General features: G+C 50.2%; 1 protein-coding gene across 1 annotated transcript in view; it reads left to right on the forward strand.

Annotated features, from left to right (window-relative positions):
- The first annotated feature begins 3,431 nt into the window (after nt 1-3,431).
- Nucleotides 3,432-7,859, forward strand: part of SEMA4B (semaphorin 4B) — a 47,579-nt gene continuing 43,151 nt past the window's right edge. Inside the window, exon 1 of the mRNA XM_019640011.1 lies at nt 3,432-3,454. The gene's annotated coding sequence lies outside the window, so the exon portion shown is untranslated. The remainder of the gene's footprint in view (nt 3,455-7,859) is intronic.

Raw genomic sequence — 7,859 nt, forward strand, 5'->3', positions numbered from 1 at the left:
GGCCCTCCGTACTGAACCCGGTGACCGGAACAAACTTCCAGGCTCGTCACAGTCAGAGTGGATGGCTGGCACGTGTAGTGTACTGCAGCCCCATCCGTGTGTAGGCCTGCACCAACCCTGCCCAACATGTTCTCTGCAGTGAGCGTGAGAATTCCTGGCTTCTGGGGCTGGGAGCCTTCATGCCTTTGTGGATCCAAAGAACTTGGTTTGCTCCCTTCTAAGATGGAGGCAGGGCCAGGACAAAGCATAAACTGTAGAGCCTCACAGAGGTTTTGCTGGCAACCAGTACTCTGGTGCCCTCCAGGTACAGCCTTAGGTCTGCAACGGGCAGTAAGAGCTGTACAGTGGGCCGGGTATCCCTGATACTGGTTCATGTTTGATCGTGTGGCAGCCCAATGGTGGCAGCAGGAAGACAGAAGGAGTGTGGGGCCTTTGGCTGGGGTAGGGCAGTGAGAGGAGATGCCAGGGGGTCACTGCGCCTTGGGGGTGTCCTAGTGGCATCTCCAAAGATGTGCAGATGCCTGACACCTCTCCAGCCCCAGAGGCCTCCATCTGTGGGTCAGCATTCTCCCAGACTCCTCTCAAACCATTTTTCCAGCCGGTGTCCTACTGTCAGCCTTACACCCACTCTGATTATTGCTCTTAGCGTGTGTCTGTGTAATTTATACTGTGCTGGTCATCGGTGGCTGTTTGCAGGTTGTGTCATGTGTGTATGTTGCGTCTAAAGTGGATCTAGGCCCCTGAGATCAGGACCCGTCGTCTACTTGGGTTTGGATTCCATCCTCCGCAAACACCACCAACAACAATAACAACTAGAAGTTAATACAGAGCATTGCGTAACATCGACAAAAATCCTTGTAAATGAGGTAACGTCACCGATGCTCAGAGGCGGGCCCCCACTGTCACCCAACACTGTATGGGTGAAAAGCTGAGTTTTCAAAGCTGAGGAATGTGTAGAGAGGAGCCCTTTACTTTTACAGTTCATTTAGCAGACAAGGCATTTGCCCTGATAGCGCTGTTAGAATTACAAAAGAAGTGGGAGGCGTGTTGCATAACCTCACGGAACATATTGACCTGGGAAGACTCTTAATAGAGCTGGCAAAGAACTAAATGTTAAAAGAAATTAGAGTCGGAGCATTTGCTTTGGCTTGGGAAAATCTAAAAAGGCTTTTTCCAAACAGTCTTTCCTATGCAATTCCTTGAGATAGCAGTCTAATTTAAGGGAATTATTCGTGTTCTTGGTTTTTCAGAAATGTATTTTCTTTTTAAAAAACTAAAATTGGGGCCAGCCGAGTGGCTCAGTTGGCTTAGAGCTTGCTCAAGAGTGCGAGCTCTGAGCAACAGGGTCGCTGGTTCGATTTCCGAGCTGAGCTGACGCTGAGCTGCCAACAGGTGGCAGGATGGCTCAGCTAAAAAAAAACAAAAACAAACAAAAATTAAAGCAAAGGTGCAGATTCTCCGTGTCCAGGAAGGCCAAGGTGCAGGGTGGCGCCTGGCCACAAGAGGGAGCCATCTCCCTAGTCCTGAACTGAGGAGCCAGCTATGGCGATTCCGGCTATGCCCAGCCTCAGCCTGGCAGAGACTGCAACCATTCTCTGTATGTAGCCCAGGTCCAGCAGTCAGAGTGGACTCCAGACCTCTTCTCCTATTCAGGCAGCTCTCGTAGCGGGTGTATGTCTGGGGTGCAGAAGGCCACGAGTGGTCAGGCTGGGGAGGAGGTCATGTTTAAATTACAGACTGGGCAGCAGTGCTGTGCTGGCAGCTTCGCCCAGGAGCCAGGAGGGCGGTGGTGTCTGGGGCATGACCTCGGGTGGCTGTGGTGCTGGTTAGGGTGCTGGGCAGAGCCTAGCTGGGGAGGCCAACAGAGCGTGGGTGTGGCAACCACAACAGAGATGGGGGCCACACAGGGCCTATGGGAACCTCTACTTCCTGGCCAGCTCCTCCCAGCCCTCTCAGCCCTGGGATTGTGTGATGTGGCCCAGACAAAGTCCAGGCTTCTCAGTGAGGTCCTCTGCCGTCTGGCTTCAATCTCGCTTCCCTGGCATTATCTTCTCTCAAAGTAGCTCTTCTCTAGCCCAGCTAAATGACCTACTCTCCCCCCAAACACCTGGCACTTTTCCTCCATTCAGCCTTTATTCATGCTTTTCTCCTTACCCTTCTCTGCCTGACCAGCTCTTACCATCCCTCAGTGACTCCTCAAGCCTGTCCAACTCCAGGAAGTCCCTTCTGATCACTCCCAAGGGAGGAAAGGGACCTTGCCTGTCTCTTTGGCTGTATATCCTGAGTGCCTAGTACTGTGCCTGGCACAAGAAACATTTGTTGACGTGAATGAATGAGGCGTTTTTGCCTGTCTCTGACCTTCATAGTCTGATTGCTTAAAACTTACACTTGGCAAAACAAGCCCTGCCTGTGACAGCTCTCCTGCTGAACTATTGTGTTTATGACCACTCCGCTGACCCTTGGTGGTTGGGTTAGGCAGGGCTCTTGAGTTGCAAGGAACAGGAAGGAATTTATTGGCTCATCGAGCCACATCACCAGGGGATGGGCAGGAAGCGCTGAGCCTCCCTTAGGGATGAGAGGAATCTGGGATTCTGATGTCCACTCATCGTGTCTTCATCTCCTGCTCCTGCCAACAGGCTTTTTCTCCACCCAGAAAATGTCTGTCAGCCTGGCCAGATGCACATCTTCAAGTTCAGCAGGCCCAGAGGAATAGGGCTTCCCTCTCCAGCTCCAATTTTTTAAATCCTAGTGAAAGCTCTGACAGACTTGGTTTTTCTGGATCACACGCTCTTCCCTGTGGCCAGGGGCAGTGATGTAGGATGACTGCAGCCCCGACTGGAATGGCAGACTTGGACTAGAGAAGGAGCAGTTGATCCTCAAAAGATGGGTCGGAGAAACAGACATGGCCGTTGGGAAGAGCTGGGGTCACCACCCTATGTATGCCTACAACAGGGGCTGCACATACGTTTTCTTCTCTCTTACTGGGGACAGGTACCATACATGCCCATGGTCTTTGCTGACAAGAACTTGACAAATATTGGCTGATTTATAGGAAAAGGAGGGGTTTGGGGGCTGGAATCCCTGGTGGGTCTCCCCTCTACTTTCCATGACCCTACAACTGTCCAGCGTGTTGATGTGCTGTGGGTGAGGTCATTTATCTTATCTTGGGGTGTGGAGCCCTAGTCACCATACTAGAACTTTCGTAGTCACTCCTGGTTTCCCTTCTGGGAAAATCCTTCGAGGCCAGCAGTGTGAATAACACTGGCTTTTTGTCTCCAGTGGGGAATAGCTCTAAGACTGGTTTTTCCATTTGTGTTTCTTTGTTTATTTTTGGTAGAAAACGAAGGCAACTTTGTAACATGGCCTCTTCCTTGGATGGTCTCCCGAGTGTGGCCATTTCAGAAGATGAGGCCTTCCTCTCAGAAAAGCGTCAGGCTTTCAACAGACCTGTTCGGTAATGTTATTGTACTTATTTCTTTGATGGGGGAGCTGAGGCTGAGGGATGGTCACGTGCCCACGGTCACAGAGCTGTGGGAAGTGGGGAGGAGGGCGGCAAGACCGGATTGGGAGCCCCGTGCCAGAGGGTTTGCGCGCCGTCAATCATTTCATCTGCCAGCTGTCCTTGAGGTCAGGATCAGATGGCAGGCTTGGTAAAATGTCATAGACGCGAGTCGGGATGGGATTTGTTGAGTCCAAAGCCCATACTGTTTTTATTACACGTCCTTGTACTGTGTGACCTTGCGCAGCTCACCTTCCTTCCGCGTGCCTCCGTTTCCTAACCTGTACAATGGGGAAGGTAATGGTACAGAGCCTCCTGGGTTTGTTGTGAGGGTTAAATGAAATGACACCTGCTCTCTGAAAGAGCTCGGAAGGTGGGTGCTATTGTTGTCGTTGTTATACCAGGAGACCTCCCTCAGGGTCACCAGTCAGGCCACTCCCTGTTGCAGGAGAATCAGATCCCTGTGGGAGCCCCTTCTCAGCCCAGGTGCTCCTGAGGCCCCACCGCAGGTGTCTGGGAAAGTTTGCCACAGGAATAAAGGGAACAAAGGCTCCAGGTGCTCACTTGGTGCTTTGTCTGGCTGGAGGCCCGTTTCCTGCTTGATCAGGTTGCTTGCTCTCTTGGCTGGCTGGGCTCATGGAGTGGCCCTTCCTCCTGCTCCACCAGCTGAGGGCGGAGGGCTGGGCTTGGCCATGCGGGCGATGCACTTCCTCCCTGGAGCTCAGCCCAGGGGTCTCAGTGGCCGAAGCCGGAAGCCATGGAACACTGGGCCCCCTTCCAGTTCTGTGGCCTCAGTGAACACCCTCCCAGCCTCCCCTCGTGGGGTAGCCTTGGGGCTAGAGACGGGTGCATGGGCCAGCACCAGAGACCTGGCCTTGAATGCCAGCCCAGGAATGGAGCAGTGGGGTGACCCTAGACAAGCTGCCTTTCTCTGTGCGTCTCAGTTTTGCTAGTATGTAGGTTCTAGACGGTTGCGCTGGCTCATAGATAAGCTCTTGCAAGACCTAAAATTTTTTCTGGGGCGCCCAGCATGGAACTGAGAACCTAATGGAGGGTGATCTTAGTACAACACAAACTAGATTGTATCTCGCCTCTGCTTAAGCCCGCCTCCCCACCCTCCCTCTACTGCTGCAGCTCCAAGCCACCACAGGAGTGTATTCCTGCCTCGGGGCTTTTGTCTCCTTGCGCAGGAACACTTTGTGCTCCAGGGATTGGCATGGCTGCCCTTGTAACTCAGGTCTTAGTTCTCAGGTGTTCCGTCCTCCGAGAAGCCTTCTTTTGTCACCCCCAAAACTAGCCCCTCCATCAACCTCATCCTGCTTCATTTCACTCAGAGCATTCGCCTATCTCTGGAGGTATCTTGTTTTAATTTGTCACCCTTTTTTATTGTCTGTCTCTGGACTGGAATGGAAGCTTCGTGAGGAAAGGACCTTATCTGTCTTTCCTTCCACCGTCTCTCCAGCCCCCAGAGCAGTACCTGGCACTCAAGGACTCTCTGGAGATCCCCCTGTAAGTTCCATGTAAGTTGCAATGTCTGTTCCCGTCATCCTGTCCGCTCTGGGCAGTGGGCCAGCCCTGTGATGAGGCAGCATTGCTGGAGTGAAAACACTTTGGACTTCCCAAACACTTTCACACGTGGTGCCTCATTTGCACCTGGCGTTGACCTACCTGTAAGACAGGTAGGGCAAGATCAGAAGCTCCGTTTTCATAGATGAGAAAATTGAGACGCCCAGAGGCTTAAGGAACTTGTCTGAAGTCAAATGCATCATAAGAGCAGGACCAGGACTAGAGCTGGAGTCTTAAGAGACCCTTTCCAGGACTCCGAGCCAGACACGGGAGTGCCTTCGAAGAGAAAAATCCACATTTCAATCCCATTAGGTTGTGTCATCGACATAGACATAATCAAAATTGCTGCATGAGGGGGCAGTACTCTCACCTCTGAGGCTCTTTACTGCTCTAAATTTTTCTAGGTAAAATTTTATTTGTTACCTTTAAGTCTCATCCAAGAAAACTCTAAAATTCTTGCCCTCTTCCACGGCTAAGCAACCCCAGTTCCTTCCCTGTTCTTCTGCCGTGGAATTACAGCAGTGCTTCTATGTAGAACCTAGCACACAGTACTTCAGTACTTGGCACAGTCATACACCACACCCAGTTTCACACGTACCCAACTGCAGAGGAGGCTCAGAGAGGGGAAGGGACTGCCCACCAGGAAAGTGGCAAAGGCGGGCCTGGAGCTGAGCCATAGAACCAGCTGGTCTAACCCAAGCAGGGTACTCTTCCCACCCCCATACCTACATGTGAATTCACTCCCAGCCGCTCGGAAGATGGAGTTCTTCATGGCGTGAAGTGTTAAAATCATAATGCCATCTGTAGATCCCTTTATCACGCTCATTAAGGGCTTATTAAGTCTTGTCATCATGGCCTTCTGCTCGTAGACCTACAGCAGAGAGGGAGTGATGAGATGTTCCCGGCTGCTCCCATATGACAGAATCCATGGCAGCTCCTCCAAAGGAGGGTGGAAATCTAGACTTAATGGCAACTTTAGAAATACGGGCCTGTGTGCGTGTGTGCAGGCACACATAGAGACAGAGTGGAAGGGTGTGCTTCCGCATGCCAATGGTAGCATCTCTGATGACTGCATTCTGTGTGATTCTCACCCTCTTCTTTGTGCCTTTTGATAGCGTCTGATATTCTTTTTATTTTTACTATGAGCAAGCATTTCCTTTATAATCAGGAAACAAAAAAAAGACCAATTTCATCTTGAAAAGCCATTGAATAGAAATAAAGGAGCAGGAAGAGACTTCCATCCATCTATGACCACTGTGTTCAGTCAAATCGCTCTGGGAATGTATTACAGGATTAGTGTCAGGATGGACCCTCTGCTTGGGAGGCATTCAAAACATTAATGTAATGAGGACAAATCAGACACCTTCCTATGGATATTTGTTTACGTGTGATTGTGCATGAGTCAGAAATCATTCAGAGCCGTTAGCTGATCTGTCTGAGCCAATGAGTCAGGGTCCAGCCCAGATTTTATATATATATGTAAAAACTTCCCTGCCCGGCCCTTCCGGGACCAGCTCCCAGCTTCACGCATGCACGCACAGGTACCACCAGCCTCCTCCTCCGTATATCCTGGGAAGCATGTGGGCACGCTTGGCTTATTCATCTGTCCTTCAGAGGTACACACAGCACTCAAGAGTGCTGAGCTCAGGCTGTAAACTGCCAAATAAGAACCAAAAAAGGGAAAACAAATATCAGTACTTCCTGTTCCATAAATGTTGCAACAGTTTAGCCATAGTTCACAGTACGTATTTTGTGAATAGCCAGACACAGCTGACGTGTCTGTCAATAGTGGTCAGTTACAATGCATTACGGTGTGCCCAGAGAATAGAATACTCTGCAGCTGTTAAAAAGAATGAGATAGGAGGCAGCCGGTTAGCTCAGGTGGTTAGAGCGGAGGCTCATAACACCAAGGTTGCTGGTTCGATCCCCCCCCAACATGGGCCACTGAGATGTGCCCTCCACAATTAGCTTGAAACAACTACTTGACCTGGAGTTGATGGGTCCTGGGAAAACACACTGTTACCCAATAAATGTTTTTTTTTTTAAAAGAATGAGATAGATCTATGTGAAGTGACACAGGAAATGGTCAGTTTTAAGAATATGAGTGAAGTTGCATAGCAGTGTGTCACTATTACGCTCCCATTTGTGTGACCGTATATAATGACCCTTATTTTTCAAATTATAAATGGATACCTTCCCATGTGAAAGGATAAAAACTACAGAAAAATTTAGGCTAAGATATGAAAATCCCCCGTCACCACTTACTTCAGTCGGGACGGGCGAGGTTATGCTGCGGTAACAAACACCCCTAAACATCTCGGTGGCTTAAAGCAACAAAGATTTCTTTCTTGCCCATGCTTTATTCCCAACATAGCTCGCAAAGGCTCGGCTATTTGTAGTCACCTTAGTGATCAGAGTACCACTGTCACCTTAGGATGCCACCATCCCTACATGAGGCGTCAGGGTCCACACTGCAAGAGAAGTCAGCACGAGAACCACACACTGGCCCCAGTAGGGGCACATGTCACTTTTCCTCACATTTTGCTGGCCAAAGCAAGTCACATTGGCTACACCTAACGTCCAGAGAGTATCTAATCCTCCACGCGCCCAGGAAGAAGAGAGCTGGAACTATGGGTGAGCCCTAGTAAGGCTTACCACCCATCCCAAACCAACTGTGTCCTGCCAGGTGTTTCTGTTGCCATGGATATACAGAGTAGCTTTGCAGTATGTTGAAAATATAACACAGACTTTGTAGTCAGATAGACCTAGGTTTGAATCCCATCTCTGTGTGTCT

This window comes from Hipposideros armiger, unplaced genomic scaffold (genome assembly GCF_001890085.2).
Source record: "Hipposideros armiger isolate ML-2016 unplaced genomic scaffold, ASM189008v1 scaffold_48, whole genome shotgun sequence".
Taxonomy (NCBI): Eukaryota; Metazoa; Chordata; class Mammalia; order Chiroptera; family Hipposideridae; genus Hipposideros; species Hipposideros armiger.